General features: G+C 36.8%; 1 protein-coding gene across 1 annotated transcript in view; it reads right to left on the minus strand.

Annotated features, from left to right (window-relative positions):
* CPPED1 (calcineurin like phosphoesterase domain containing 1) overlaps positions 1-14,908 on the minus strand; it is a 54,105-nt gene that overhangs the window by 38,999 nt on the left and 198 nt on the right. The gene's annotated exons all lie outside the window — the stretch shown is intronic.

A 14,908-nucleotide genomic window follows, 5' to 3' on the forward strand; every position in this document is an offset into this window, starting at 1 on the left:
CCTGCCCTGCCCATGGGCACAGTGGAGGGCACGGAGCAGGGCCCACGCAGCTCCTGCTCCTGTCAGAAACAAGCTACACAGTGAGGTGATGGCTGAAATATACGGGTGACCCTTACAAGGCAATGTTTTCTTCATCTCTTCTGACCTAGAATTCCTTTTTGACCCAGCCATCCAGGAACAACAACACGGTTGCAGTTTCCCAGTTGAACAGCTGGGACCCCATTATTCTGTGTGGTGCAACATGCAGAGTTCTGAGTGCCTCTATTAATTGTGTGAAATCTGCAGCAATGTGTTAGGTAAGGTTAATATTGTCAACTAAAATGCATTCCTATGGCTAGAAGGCTTTTCCATCTGTAAAATGTGGGTATTATTATCCACAAATAAAAACAGCTTCTTCAGTCCTACTTGTAAACTGCTTAAAGATCGTTAGATGGAAAGCGCTGGGGGAAGTCTTTTTTATTAAGTAGTTTTTGTCAATTCCCCTCTTTATGGGGCAGCATGTGGTATATTCAGCAAATAAAAACTAAAGTGCATTTTTAAGTCTCAGGTGTAGCCTATCTAAATATCCCAACACCATCATAGGAAGGGGTGATCACAGTCTCGCGGTAGAACTGCTCGTGCTAATATAAGAGCAGTCGGCTCAGTCATGCAAAGAATTTTTTTTCTACCTTTTCAATTTCTTTTCCATTTTCTTCTCATTTGCTTAATAGGGCTGAGCAGCTATAAACCAGGATATATGACTGCTGCATGACTTCAGCTAAAGTCAGAATTAATTTTGCATGTGAAATAACATCAAGATCAGGCTAAAAAATGTAGATTGTTTTGGCAAGGCAGCATAGTGTGGCTCTGGAGCACAAAGACATGAGATTGTGATCAGCACCTGAATTACCTTTGTCTTACTTAACCTGGATGTGTTGCTAAAGGCAACCATGTTTCTTGTCAAGTTATGCATGTCTGAAAGATTGAATCAGACCTGGCAGATATGGAGATTGTAAAATCTTCTAGATTTATCCAAGTCTGTAATTTCACAGCTCTTTTTTTCTAGACATGTATAGGGTGCTCTCCTCTACAAAATTCTGTTGTCAGTACTTGTATTCTGTTCTATTTGATGTCTTGGCAGGATGGATCATGGATGAGCCTCAGGATGCTCAGCTCTTTCTAGGTGATGATGGTGAGTGTGCCGCCTGCCTATGTTGCCTCCTCTTCAAATGGAATCCTTTGATCTTAGATCACCTTGAGCATTACTTACGGTAATGAGGAGGCCATGAGAAATTTTAGTTTTGTAATTTAAACACATTTTCTTGTGATTTTACAGCCTGAGTGCAGAAGTGTTTTCATCTGCAGAAATAAAGGAACATTTGCTTATAAACGTGAGAACTGAGAATCAGGACTGTGTATGCAGGAGAGGGATTTCAGCTCTCTCTTGCTTCCTTTACTCTGCCAAATTTGAAGTATGCATTTTTGAAGCCAAGCTCATGGACCAAATGCTATACAGCTAAACTCATTTTACTATGACTAAGTTGTTCAAAGTTACTACTGATCTATGTTGGTTTAATTATAGATTTTCATGGACTCATTCCAGATGGGGCCTAGATAAAGCATCAGAATTTTGTCATAGGACTTGATTTGTTATACAAAGTGTCATGAATATAATGGCACTGCATAAATAATTTACAGTAGCACGTGTCTCCTCTTATAGAGAGTATAAATTGAGAGTTTTACTAATTTTATGAAGTTAGTGTGAACATACAGAGGGAAATGTACCATTCTGGAAGGGCATGCAGTATATTGGAAATAAGAGATTAAAAGTGGAAAAGGCAGGCATTGAAAATAAAATTCTTATGTAAGATTTAGCTTAGTAAGGGCTGTGAATAGAATAGTGCAGATCTGTGGAGTCCAGATCTCGTAAGACGTACTTGAGTGTGCTTTAGATCATGCTGCCAAGACTTACAGTTCTTGGAAGTTCTGAAGAATCCAGTAACAGACATTCTGCCTTATTTTTTACTGCAGTTTAAAGTAAGACTGTATGCACCTTGACAGACCTAGATAAAGTCCTAATAAAACAAATAAATTATTCTAAAATTTACTATCTCTATTGAGAAATTGAAATAAAGAGCAAAATATTCAAGGCTGTGGTTTAAGAATGAGAATCCTTTTTCTAATCTCAGCAAATTACAGGATGACAGAGAACAAAACTGGAAGAGTACAAAAGGTGAAAAGGATATAACAAGGTTGGTCTAAACATTGGAATTGAAATTACAATGCACAGACAGATATGCAGATTTGAAACGAAACCATTTAAATCTTATATATAGAATAGAATGACTATGTGCCATCTGGAATTCAGGGAATCCAATGAAAGTTGGAGGTGTAAACAATACACACAGCAATATCAACATCTGTTTTCAGTGCCTGCTGATATATATGAGTCCTTGAGGGATAAGTTGGAGAAAATAATGGAAATTGATAAAATCTCATGATAGAATTACATATAATTGTATTTGTTTAGAAAGAATTTAGATTTACTCATGCTCAAAATAAATAGCACATACAATGTATTTTCTGTTTTTTAAGAATCTCTTCTCCCTGTAAGTCCTTGAACAGATCAGCATTGATAGCAGATGCAACATTTTGGGAGGTTTGGCACAGGATACAGCTCCTCTCCTTCCCCAAGAACAGTTAATGGATAAAAATCAGGAAACTTAGAGTAGTATCTCTTACCAGTACACTCCTGTGTCCTGCTGCATTGCTGAGACTCCAGGATGGCTACACTATTAGAAGTAAATTTAGCAATCTGAGCCTAAAACATTACATAATATGATAAAACATAAGGTCTGATATTCAATACAAACAAAAATGAATTACTACAGTAAAAATGAATTACTGCACTGAAGAGTGTTAGCAATGTTAAAAAAAGGCTCTGTTAATATTTGGCCTTGATACCAAATGGCCTTCCATTTTCAAAAGGCCCATAAAATAATATCAAAAATATTAAAAATGCTTTGCACAAGCCAGCTTAAAGGGATTGGTTGACCAGGACCAATATTATGTTGCTAGGAAGGGAACAATGATGACATTGATTATTTCCACAGCTAAAAATCCACTATGTAATTGATTTTTATCTGACTCATTTAGTGTGGGCAGGCTCCATTTGTTCAAGAAACCTGTAATATATTCCTTGAATCACTGTAACTATGAGAGATATAAAAGTTGATGTAATGAGTTAAACACACTATTTAACTCAATTTGTTTTGCACACTGAATTCCAATTTCTGACACAGATACAGGTTCTATCTAGAGCTATTGCTCATTTTTTAAGATGTCTTTTTAATTTTCTGTGCTCCCAAATATTCAAGAGTCCTACTTTATTCAGGGTGCCTCTGATTTTAGAATTCTGTGTCCTGAGATTTCATTTTCAGGTACACTGAGAACTCACACCTTTCACTGAATGATTGAGACCTGGGCTACCAGCAGATTCGAAATTCTTGATTAGTAAAGACTCCAGGGAATGAGAGAGCCAGACTAGGAGGAATTATTTGATCTGGTGCATATCCTTGACACATTCAGTGTCTGCTCCTGAAAAGTCATGGATATTTGGGTCATGAGTTTGTCTTGAAAGTGCTATACACATACAAATTGCATAGGAGTCCAGCAGGGCTTGACCTGAATGAAAAAAACCCCCAAGGTTTTAATTGAAGTGTCCATTTCCAAAATAATGTAGAATATTTGTGATTGACTGCCACCTCATCCTGAACTATAAGAACTTTCTGGCTTAACTGCTCTCCAGAATTTTTGCCATCAGATTTGGGCAGCATTTGCCCACTATATAAAGTTTATGAGTCCTGTTGCTCATCCTGTCCAGTCACAAATGGAAGGGAATTAGGAATATAAATAGATCTGAAGAAACTATTTATTGTATATATCCACATATATCTGTATGTTTTTAGAGTACTGCAGGTTTCAGGTATATACTATTTGACTTGGTCTAAGAAGAAAATTTGGGTTTAAAACCTTTTATTTCACAACTTGGTCTCAAATTTGGACTTGTTGGACTTGTCTTATTTTAAACAAATAGATTTTCCATTAATGTAGAAGCAAAACCAGAAAACTGAAAGAAAAATTAGTATTTAGTTTATGTATCTATATGCATGACTCTTGAGAGTCCTTTCTCCTTTGCTGATAAATGACATATATTATAAAAAAATAAAAGCCCTGGTGATTGTTAACCACAGTTGCTATTTCTGTCCAAAAAACCCCAAAGAAGCAGCAATCTTTCAAGTATTAAAATTCAATTAACAATCAGTGCACTTTGATATTTTTCAACTAGGCGTAGAACAAGGGCATTGGTCTTTTCCTGTTACATTGGTTAATCCAAAATGTGTTGCAAATGTACTGGATGAATCTCTTTGTTTCCTTGCTCAAAGCATAATTCTTTTCAGACTAGAAAATCTCACTTTTGCATTACAGGTGACATACGAGTAATTTGGGTGTTTTGAAAAAACTGATACCTCCTTTTTCCTTCCTTCTGTAAAGAGATTTCATTTTCTTTCAGAAAAATGTCTTTTTTTTTTTGTTCACCTAAATTTTAACCAAATATATTTCTCAGAAGCACATGTACATCACCATCTGACAGGATACAACAAACTGGATATAAAGAGATAGACAGTGACATCAGATGACTTTGAGAAGAAAAAAGAGTGACTACAAAAGAGTCTTCTGAAAGAGAATTCATTGTCATTCCACATTGCAAAGATGCAGCTTCTGCTACAGAGGGAAGTCTGGCACCACAGAAATGTCCTCTACATGGACAAGGTTCCACTTAGGTTTTCTGAAGTGGAAAAGGTGGTTGTACATCAATCAGGCACATAAATCCTCTTGTTGATTGGCCTTCCTGAGTCCCACTCTGCCACTACTCTCCCCTCAAAATGCAGCCTAATAAATTGCATCAGTGGTTCAGAGAATCTTTGCTGCTTTGGAGAATGATTTATGTTTGCTAAACTCTTCCTAGAACTCTTCTACACATTAGCATTCACTCATATTGTGTGCCAGGTTTTGCATGTGAAGTAGATCTTAAAATTGACTTTACCATCTGTGATGTCACTAATATAGCAGTCACTGTACTTCCTGAAATAGGATGACTATGAAGGATGCATCTATTTTGCCACAGATTTCTATAAAACAAAATGTTTTTCAGTAATTAAAGCTGGAGGTGAACAAAGGAGGTACTCCGGGAAAAGCACAGATTAATTTAAACCATAAATGACCCATTTAATTTTTTTTTCACTCAAGTAATGACTGAAGAAAATGAGTTCAGAGACTGATGAAGGATGCTGAATAGGTAATTATCGCTATTACAAACCCCTTATTTTAATTTGTAGGAAATGTGATTTGAAAATTAAATAGTACTTGATTTTTTTTTTAGGTTTCAGTGTGGACTCTCCTTCAGCTGTGCCTAGCACTTTTGTTTCTCAGAATTTCAAGGACCTTTCTTTTCCTATTAATGATTGTATTAGATAACAGAAGGATCCATTTTTCAACAGTATTATCTCAGCAATAAATTACATTTTCCACCTCCCTCAGATTCCTGGTCTAAAGATCTGTAGGTGTTTTACAGGCCTTGGGTAAAAAGAAATAACAGAAAATTTGGACACAGGTAGAGGCACACAGAGGCTGATTTATGAGTGAAGACATAACATGCACCACAAAGCTTCTACTTTTAAAATTAATTATAGATGAGGACAAGATTGCATGCCCTACAAGGCAAATGTAATCCACCTGTTTTGTACTACCCTTAAGTTCAGCCACCAGACTCCTTCCCTGTGTTTGCAATGATTTTTTTCAGATTCCTTCCAGTTGTACTTATTCATAACAACTAAGTCAACGACAGCAAACACTGTCTGTATTCCCAGAGTGTTCTTTCAAATTTTTAATGCTCCAGTAGTTTTCAAATCTCTGTTACAAATGTAACAGAGGCCAATGTCCAAGCATAAAAATCTAGACTAATTGACATAGAAAAGTGGCTTTCCCACTCTTTGAATTTCTTCTGGTTTTGAAACAAGGGAGAAATAAAATTTTATTCATGGAAATATTGCTTGGTCTTATTGATCCATTCCTACATTTGCTGAAGGATGATCACCATAAAGATATGTCCCCTGTAGATCAGGCAAAATATAGAAATTAACTCAAGTGCCTCTTGTGCAGATGACTTGGAACCCTTAAAGATCATTTTGATGTTGCCAGTTGGTTGCAGGAATACACAGTAGGGATTGCAGAGGGCTGTGTGCAACAGCCAGCTACCAATGAGGGGATGCTACATCCAACAGTCCCCAATGTGCTCTGTGGCAGAATGAACTGTGCCACCCATTTCCAGCTTTAAAACCAGATGGGCCTAAGACCTTCCTGCTATGAAACATAGTCAGGCTCATTCAAAAATGAGTGTTAAACCACAAGCAACTCAAAACCAGTGAAGTGTCATTAGCATTTTTGTTGAATGCAATTGGATGGATTCATCAAACATAACAATTTTTTGGGAATAATTAACTGTGCTGAATTTTTCATTAAAATAAAAGCACAACATTCATATGGAGTAATTAGTGTGGTGTGAAACATGTTTGAATTAGAACAAGACAACTTTGCCATTGTTTAGGTAAATTCATAGTGCCAGGAAACATTCTCCTCCCCAGGTTCTAGGAGTCCTGTGCCTAACAGTCTCCTGTAGCATACAGTATCAGCTGCTATTAATAATAGATCTAGAGCTGAACATAAGGTATGGAGGGAGTATTTAAAATGTTTAATTATTCAAATAAAGGAATTAATTGACTGTGTCTTTTTTGCAGTTCCACAATATTTTTAAACATCTTAAGAGCTCAGCATGCTAAGAAGAATACAATAATGTGTCTGAATCTGCACTTCAGTTTATTCTCCAAAACAAGCAGTATGGAAAAACATTTTAAAATCAGACATTTGGAACAGAGCAACTGACTCTGGGGAAAAGCATATCTATGTATATATATAATGTATATATACACAAATTATGTATACAATATAAAAAAAATGTGATGAATTGGATTCAATGGGTGAAGATCTTACTATGCCTATTTGATGAACAAAATACGATGTAATACTTATCAACCAGCTACACTTCACTACAATATTTATTGTATACATTGTATACATTTATACATTATATGTATAAATATATAATATTTATTGCTCCTTTTAAACTAGCAGTTCACAAGCAATTCTAATCTAATCTAGTCTTCGTTGTGATGATTTCTGCAAAAAGTATTAAATAATTCTGAACTGGTGAGAATTTGCCAGAGCTGAGCTTCTAGCAGAAAATCATTCATTATTATACTTCCAAGCTTACCTAGATGGAGATCATTGCATTCCTTGCTGGAAAAGGCAGGTGGGAAAGAAAATATTCCATTCGCTTCTCTAAAAACCTTCAAGTCTAATTTGTCTCTAGAGAAGGTCAAATTTAACTGAAAAGCAGGTTGATTTACATATTTATTTTCAGGCAAACTGTAGTAAACTGTAACTTGTGTTTGCCCCAAGCTTTTTCCAGCAAATTTCTGGGGGCTGAACAAACTGTTTATTTAAGGCTAAATTTCTTTCTTGTGCAGGGGCAATTTTATAAGTGTTGTTAAACTGTAGTGCATTTGAAAGGATGCAGAGATCCTCCCACTGTGCATTTGAGAGGACTGAGAGATCTGCACGTGGGCTGTTCGTGCCCTTGATGTGCCACAAGAACTGAAGTCCAGCTAGTGTGAGCAAGGATGGAAAGGTTGCCCAGGAGCAGGTTGGGAAGCCCTGACATGAAGAAGCATCTGTTACCTTGCTGTCTGCCAGAAATAATTTTATTATAAGCAGACGGGTACTAGAATTTCCAGTCTTTTCTCTTGGCCTCCAGAGCCAGAAGAAATCTGTGTAGTTCTGGTATTACACTCTATTTTTCTCCTTCAGCTCCTCATTGGGCAAACAGGTACTGTTTCTCTCAAAAAAGGAGAGATCAATTCTTTACTAGCAACCAGCAGAGGACACTTACTTTTAAGGTTTCTGCCAGGTTTGCTTAATTGGACTCTTTGGATAAAAAAAACCAGCACAGGGCTGTGATAGTAGTCTCAATGCTCTGATTTTCACACTTCAGCACTAATTTGCTTCTGGATAAACTTTGGTTAATCAAATTTCTGCAACTCAAGCAAATAAAGAGTGAAATTCATCCTGGCTAAAAGGAGCCCTGGTCTCATTTAAGTCCATAGAATTTCATCTGCTAATATTCATCCCAGTACCTAGTACTTCATCTTTTGAAATGTAACTGTTTTGGAAGCATCCAGGTATATAAACAGATAAAATATTTCAGTAGCTAAAGTACTTTCAAAATTAATTTCTCAGTGAAAAATGTTTAATTTTTAATTTTAATACACTGAATAACAGATTTATAAACCTTGGTTTATAAATGTCTGCATCCCTTGCAACAACATTTCTTCTACTTAGTCCTGAGAATACTCTGCAGCTGAAAGATTTACACCTTGCCCATACCCCCTCAGCCTTTGACTTCTAATGAAGCTGCCAGCAAGGACACAAAGTAGTGTCAAGCACAATGGCATCCTTGTACTGTGCAACTGGAATAAACTGTAAATTTAAAATAGCACTGTTTACTATTTAAAACTTAGAGTTAGTAAATATCTCAAGAAAGATGTAGTGAATCAATGAGACTGCTATTATTTTTCACACTTTTCCTGTAAGAAAAGAGAATTGTAATATTTCTGAGTTCTTACATAACCTAGCCTAGCAAGTATTTATCTCATGTTCTAAATAAAAAAATCAAACCCCCTCATCCTGAAATAAATCCAGTGTAAACAGAAAATTACAAGGTAGAAGTTAGAGGACTTTCTGAGCTTCTGAACAATAAATCTGACCTGAGCAAATATAATAACACCATTCTGGGTAAAACTTTCCTAAACTGATTGAGAAGACAAGTATATAATTTTTTTTCCAAGAAGGAATATTCACATTTATTTATCAGCTAGGGTTTTAGAGGAGGTTTTTTTCAAGAGAATGATGTATCATATGGGTGTCATTGCTGAAAAAAATAATGCACCTCTCACACAGTCTAGACTAAATCAAAGGGAAGAGAGCATTTTGTGATTTCTGCAAGTAAATTCATAAAGGCCAACAGGACTTAACAGATCTTTAGGACAAAATCATAAACTTGTTGTGGTGAACACCATGATGTGTGGGGGAGGAGGGAGAGGTGCCAGCTGGATCCATTGCCTGTCTTGGCATTTATTCTGTGTTCATCACCATGGTATCAAAACACCTTTACAAGTTCTGAGTGTAGCCACAGTAAAGGATCTGTAGTTCTTCCTTGAGTCCTAGGAGGGATGGCTTTGTGGTTGTTGCTATTGCTAGGATAATTGAACAAGCAGTTGAAAATAAGGGATTTTACATTTTGTTCTTAAGGAGCTGAGATTCCTCAGGGATTCAACTCCATAGCTGTAAGTCAGTTGCTGGGAAAATTGTATCTGTACATGGTACAGAGATGACTGTTCTCTTGTCCCAGAAAATTCCAGCTCCAGAAAGGTCGGGAAGGGAGTGAGAAGGAGCCCTCATCCCTTTACACAGAGCACAGAGAAGATGCTTAGGATGGATGGAGGCAGGGAGGTGGAAACAAGAGGAGCTGTTGAATACCCTGCTGATTTTTCCTGCTTTCCCCAGCAGTGCAGGCACCTCCCTGAGTGTGTGTGCCAGAGAGCTCTGCTTATCCCTGTGCCAGCAGAGCTGCCTCCCTTGGGCTTCCATGGATTGATGCACAGAGACACCTGAGAGCTGCCTGAATGCATCTGCAGCAATGTACAGCAGATGTGCTGGAGCTTACAGCTGTGTTGTTAGTGGAAATATTATTTCCTTACATATTTCTACATTTTCTCACATAATAAGCATCAGACTCTAGCCTTAGTATTTTTGTCTGACTTTTCCTGGATGTTTTTTTTTTTTTTTGGGTTTGCTTTCATTATGAAGAACACAAGCATTATAAAATTACCCCATTGAAAGAAATAGAATATTACATACTATAAAGAACATCTCAATAAGAATAAACTTATAAAATCTTGTTCCTTAGAGTGAAGTCTTCACTCCATTGCATACAGCTATCAATAATTAGATAGTCAACAGACCTAATACTAAAAACATCCTGTGCAATGAGACAAAAAATTTGAAAACTGGACCCAGGCTGAGGCTTTGCATGGAGGATCTATTTCTGATCTTGCTGTGCAAGTGTTTTAGTGTTTTCTTTTTTTTTTGTTAACTTGAGCTAAACATTATGACAGAAACAAGTGAGATAATTGGGTATTATGAGATATCTGCTCTTTTTCATTTCTGGTCATTTTATGTGTTGAAATATTTGCATTGTTTATGTAGGAAAATGATCCTATTGTTCAGCCATGTAAATTATGTCTTTCTTAATCATATTATCAAGGCTCATGTCAACTGCTCTAGTTTGCATAGAAATTATGAGCAATTTCCTTTTTAATTTTGTTATTTTTTCTTTTTAAAGAAGATCAATCCCTAAATTCACAGGGAGAATTCGTTAAACTGGAAAATCCTATTTAAGGGTTCAAGGTGTATAGAAATTACAAAATTGTCTTCAAAAAGGCCAGCTTTCTATCAGGTGTGTGGGAGAGAATGGCAGACTAATTCCCACACACACCCAAGAAAATTGTGAGTTGTCCTCTTACCAAGTATCCTGTTACAACTGCCCCTACAGATGTGTCTGTGTGTACATATATGTTTGTGTATTTATATATACACATATATATATTATTTCCGTATTACACTGAAATATCCCTTTTACAACTTCTCTACATTTTACTCCTGAGTTTCTTGGCTATATTGATTACAATCAGAATGGATTAAACATTCCATTCTGAAGCTGTACTCTCAGATGCCAGTTTTTTGTCATAAAACTGTGTTTAACCTTATTGTACTCTGCAATAATCTCCAAAATATATGTATTAGGGAACAGATATCCTAAATATTTTATTAACATTGGATTATATTTAGTAGGTTAATCTGCTGATTTTAAGTAAACACTACAACAAAAAGATACCACAAGAATCTGCTGTCAGCATCTTTTTGCAGCACTTCTTAAGACTCCCTGATGTGCATTTCACAATGCAGTTAAAATCCTTTTATTTCTCCTATTATTTATCCAGCTGTGGGGTCACCGCACTTTCACAAGAATAAAAAAACCTCTAGGCAAATATATGTCATAAAACCACCAAAAATTATTAAAAATGTTCTGCTACACATTAGCTACTCTATGCATTAAATTTTCAGTTTAATATTGGCTTTATGCAAAGAGCAAGAAAATTAGATTGATGCCTTTTCATTCAAGATAGTAAAACAGAGTGCCTAGACAGATGTTCTAGATAGATATTGCATTTATGTAGGTGTAACAGAAATATTAATGATGAATACTGTTAGCATTATCAGAATGCTGTCTAGAAAGAAAATATAAGGAATTGCATTTACTCTTCCACCTTGAAATCTTCCTGGCTTTTTGACCCATCTGTCATTCTACCTGGTTGATGGGTTATGTCTTCTCACTGCCTTTCATGCTAAAGGACAGAGGAGCAAATCTTTTTGGAGGCAGCTTTAGCACTGCTCTTTACAGTTGGCTGTCAAGTGGAGTCAAGAAGGGACAGTTGCTACCATCTGCCCACAAGCGTGGTCTGGAACCTGTGTGTGTGTTTGTGCACGTCAACAGCTTTCCAACATATGGGCCTAAATTCAGTTTCTGAATTCATTATTGGCCTTTCAAATATGTGACCCGGTTTCAGATGTACTGACCACTCAGACATCTGGTGGTTTCATGTAAGCTGTGATTATTCAGCATCTCTTGAGCAAAATCACTCAGTGCAGTGCAGTTTCCATTTTAAATAGTGAGAAGAGAGTTGTTGAATTTCATAGATACTGAGCTGGTCTGTGGATGTTTAACCTTCTTGAACCCTGACCCTCTTGGCCAGGCCTACAGTCACATAAGTGAATCTGACAGCCACCTGAAAACTGGTGACAGCATCACCTGCCACTGACAACTGTGTCACAGAATTAAAAAGGTATCACAGAACTCTGACCATAATTACTTTGAGCCACTTATTTCCTCTGTCTCGTGACTTAGCATTTTAAAATACTGAACATCTTTTTAACAGTTAGCATCCTTTAAAAATGGAACTGTCAAGAGAAATTTTCTTATTCATAAATCTGAAAGTTCCTGCATCTATATATTAGTACTATATGTAAGACTCAAAATACATCAAGCTCCTGATGGGCATGTTGTGACAGTGATACAGGGAGACATCATTAAAGCTTATTATCAGGGAAGCACACAAAAAAGGTCTAATTTTCAGTAAGAATTTTTGATTTTGGTTGCTTGACAGAACATTTTGGAAGACATGCAAAATATATGGTGGCTAAAATATTTTGTTAGTTAAGTAATACAGCAAATTTACCTTTCTGTGAAGATCAAGTTGTTCATTTCTGAGGTTTACAGCTCACTTTTATAGCCCTTGAGGGTTATTAGTGCTGAAACTGGCAGACTTTAACTGACTCATGGATTTGACTTCTTGTTCTGCCTTCTGTCCATGGATGTTCCAGGCCTGAAGAATGCACATTGCAGACTAAACTTGTCTACCTCTTTATCTCAGCTGCTGAGGAGTTTTAGAAGAGGTATTGGTTAGATCTGCTCCTCAGCTGGTCTAACATATGCCAGAGTCAAACAGCAGATGATCAGAAAATTTTCTCTCCTATGTGTCCTGCTCTATATCTAAGCACAGCTCCTCTATGCTCAGGCACAGTACACAGCCTATTATACTCACTTTAACCTTGACAATTTTTAATGCCATTTTAGGCCTGTTTGGAAAGTCTTCCTTTCTGCCCTGAAAAGTTGAACTCATGGGAACAAAGGTGATTTGCTTTTGGAAAGATACAAAAACAGTTCCAATTTTTTTGATCCTGTGTAGCTTTTATTTATCTTTTTTTATCTTTTTTTTTTTTTTTTTTTTTTTTGTTAACAAGATAAAGATTTTGTTGGCACAAGTTTGCAATGAGCTGCAGTAATCCTCAGACACCTGGTCAATCACTCCAGGTCTAAATAAATTCCATGTCAGTCTAATTTGTAACAAGCAGGAACAGACCTTGTTCACTGGTACTGGCAATAGTGCTACAATTCAAAAGTAACGTCAGTTTTGCCAAGAGAGAAACTGGCTGTCAGCTTTCCTTGTTCAGGATCAGAGCAGTAGCTGTGCAACAGCAAACCTGAGGGCACAGCTCGTTTTCAGCTGCACTGCTGGAAGCTGCTTTAGACCTGTTGGCACTTCCTTCCCACTGCTGTAAACTGAAGACATTTGCACTATACATGTATTTGCTCTTGTATGTTTATTTGCAAGTGCTCTGTTTACCTCCTACATGTATCTGAATTTTCTTAATCTCCTTTGAATTAAGCTGAAGCTACAAGAACTCTTGGGATTTCATGAAGTCCACTCCAAATGTGGTTGTGGTTACTGCCTGCCTCAAACCCAACCCACGTAATTATCACAGTTTAGGTTTTACTAGAAGATTGAAGAGGAAAATATTAGGTTAGAAAGGTAATTTCTACATTATAGAATTGCAATAAATTATAATATTCCTTCTCAGTAAGCCATAAAACCAAGTCTCTCATGGTTTTTTATTCATGCAGCACCTCTTGGTTCATTAAAATCTCTTGATGGTGATCCCTTTGCTACATGCAAAGTGTATTTTTTGAGACCTAATGACAATAACAAAGTGCTCAATGTGAGATGTTCCTGTTAAAATTGCTATGAATCCATGAAGTTATGAGAACAAGCTGCTTCTGTCCTAGTCTGTATAAGCATCTTTTTTAAAGAAAAGGGAAAGTTTAGTTAGATGTGTGCTCACTATTTATAAAAGCAGAAGTGTATTTAGTGTCAACACAATGCAGGTTGGGATTTCACACACTGCTGTACTGATACACTAATGATTGCAGTCACTGGTTAAAAGAGCAAAAAGGCTCATGAAGTGTTTGCTATGTAACTAAAACCAAATGCATTTTAACCACCCAGCAAGACTAATACCTCTGGGGAAGGACACTGCTCATACCAGAGGGACAGAACTTGATAGAAGCAAATGGAGCTCTCTGATCTGTGCAAATTCAAGAATGCAGAGCTGTTAAAAAAACCCCAAACTTCTGTGTTGTGTGATTCATGGTGTTTACAGTATTTGTGAATCACAGGATTTTTTTTCAGTATCCATAAACATTATGTCACTTTTAGCCTCTTTGTAAAACACACTTTAACTCCTTCTTTAAAGAGTTCTTTAACTCATGTCTGCTAAGACACTTCCAGGTCTCAAGCTTCCCTAGTGCTGCCCAGCAGACATCTTCCACCACTGAACTGTTCTTTCACAGACAGTGATTGCAAACCTGCTGCCACTTGATCTGGCACAGAAGAACCATCACTTCTTCTGTTCTCTAGCCACAAAACGTTTTGTATCTACATCCAGACACCCCACTACAGCAGGCTCCATATGGTCTAGTTGTTCTATACTCTTCATACTTGCCCCCACCTCAACATTCAAGCTAACTCACTGACTTTCTCTCCTAACTTTACTCATTTTCAAACTCTCTTATTTACATAAAAAACCCCTGCAAGAATCAGTTCTATATACAATTCCACACAGAATTCCATAGAGTATGAGTGTATATGCAGCTTCCCTGTGACATGAGTACACATTGCTACTGAATTTACCAGGAAAGGTGCCTATTTTCTAGGTTAAAGTTGAACCACAAGTATTGCCATTGATTCATATCATCTTGGTGAAAACAAGTCAAATAAATTAGGGGGAAAATATA

The sequence above is a fragment of the Zonotrichia albicollis genome, chromosome 16, assembly GCF_047830755.1.
Source record: "Zonotrichia albicollis isolate bZonAlb1 chromosome 16, bZonAlb1.hap1, whole genome shotgun sequence".
NCBI lineage: Eukaryota > Metazoa > Chordata > Aves > Passeriformes > Passerellidae > Zonotrichia > Zonotrichia albicollis.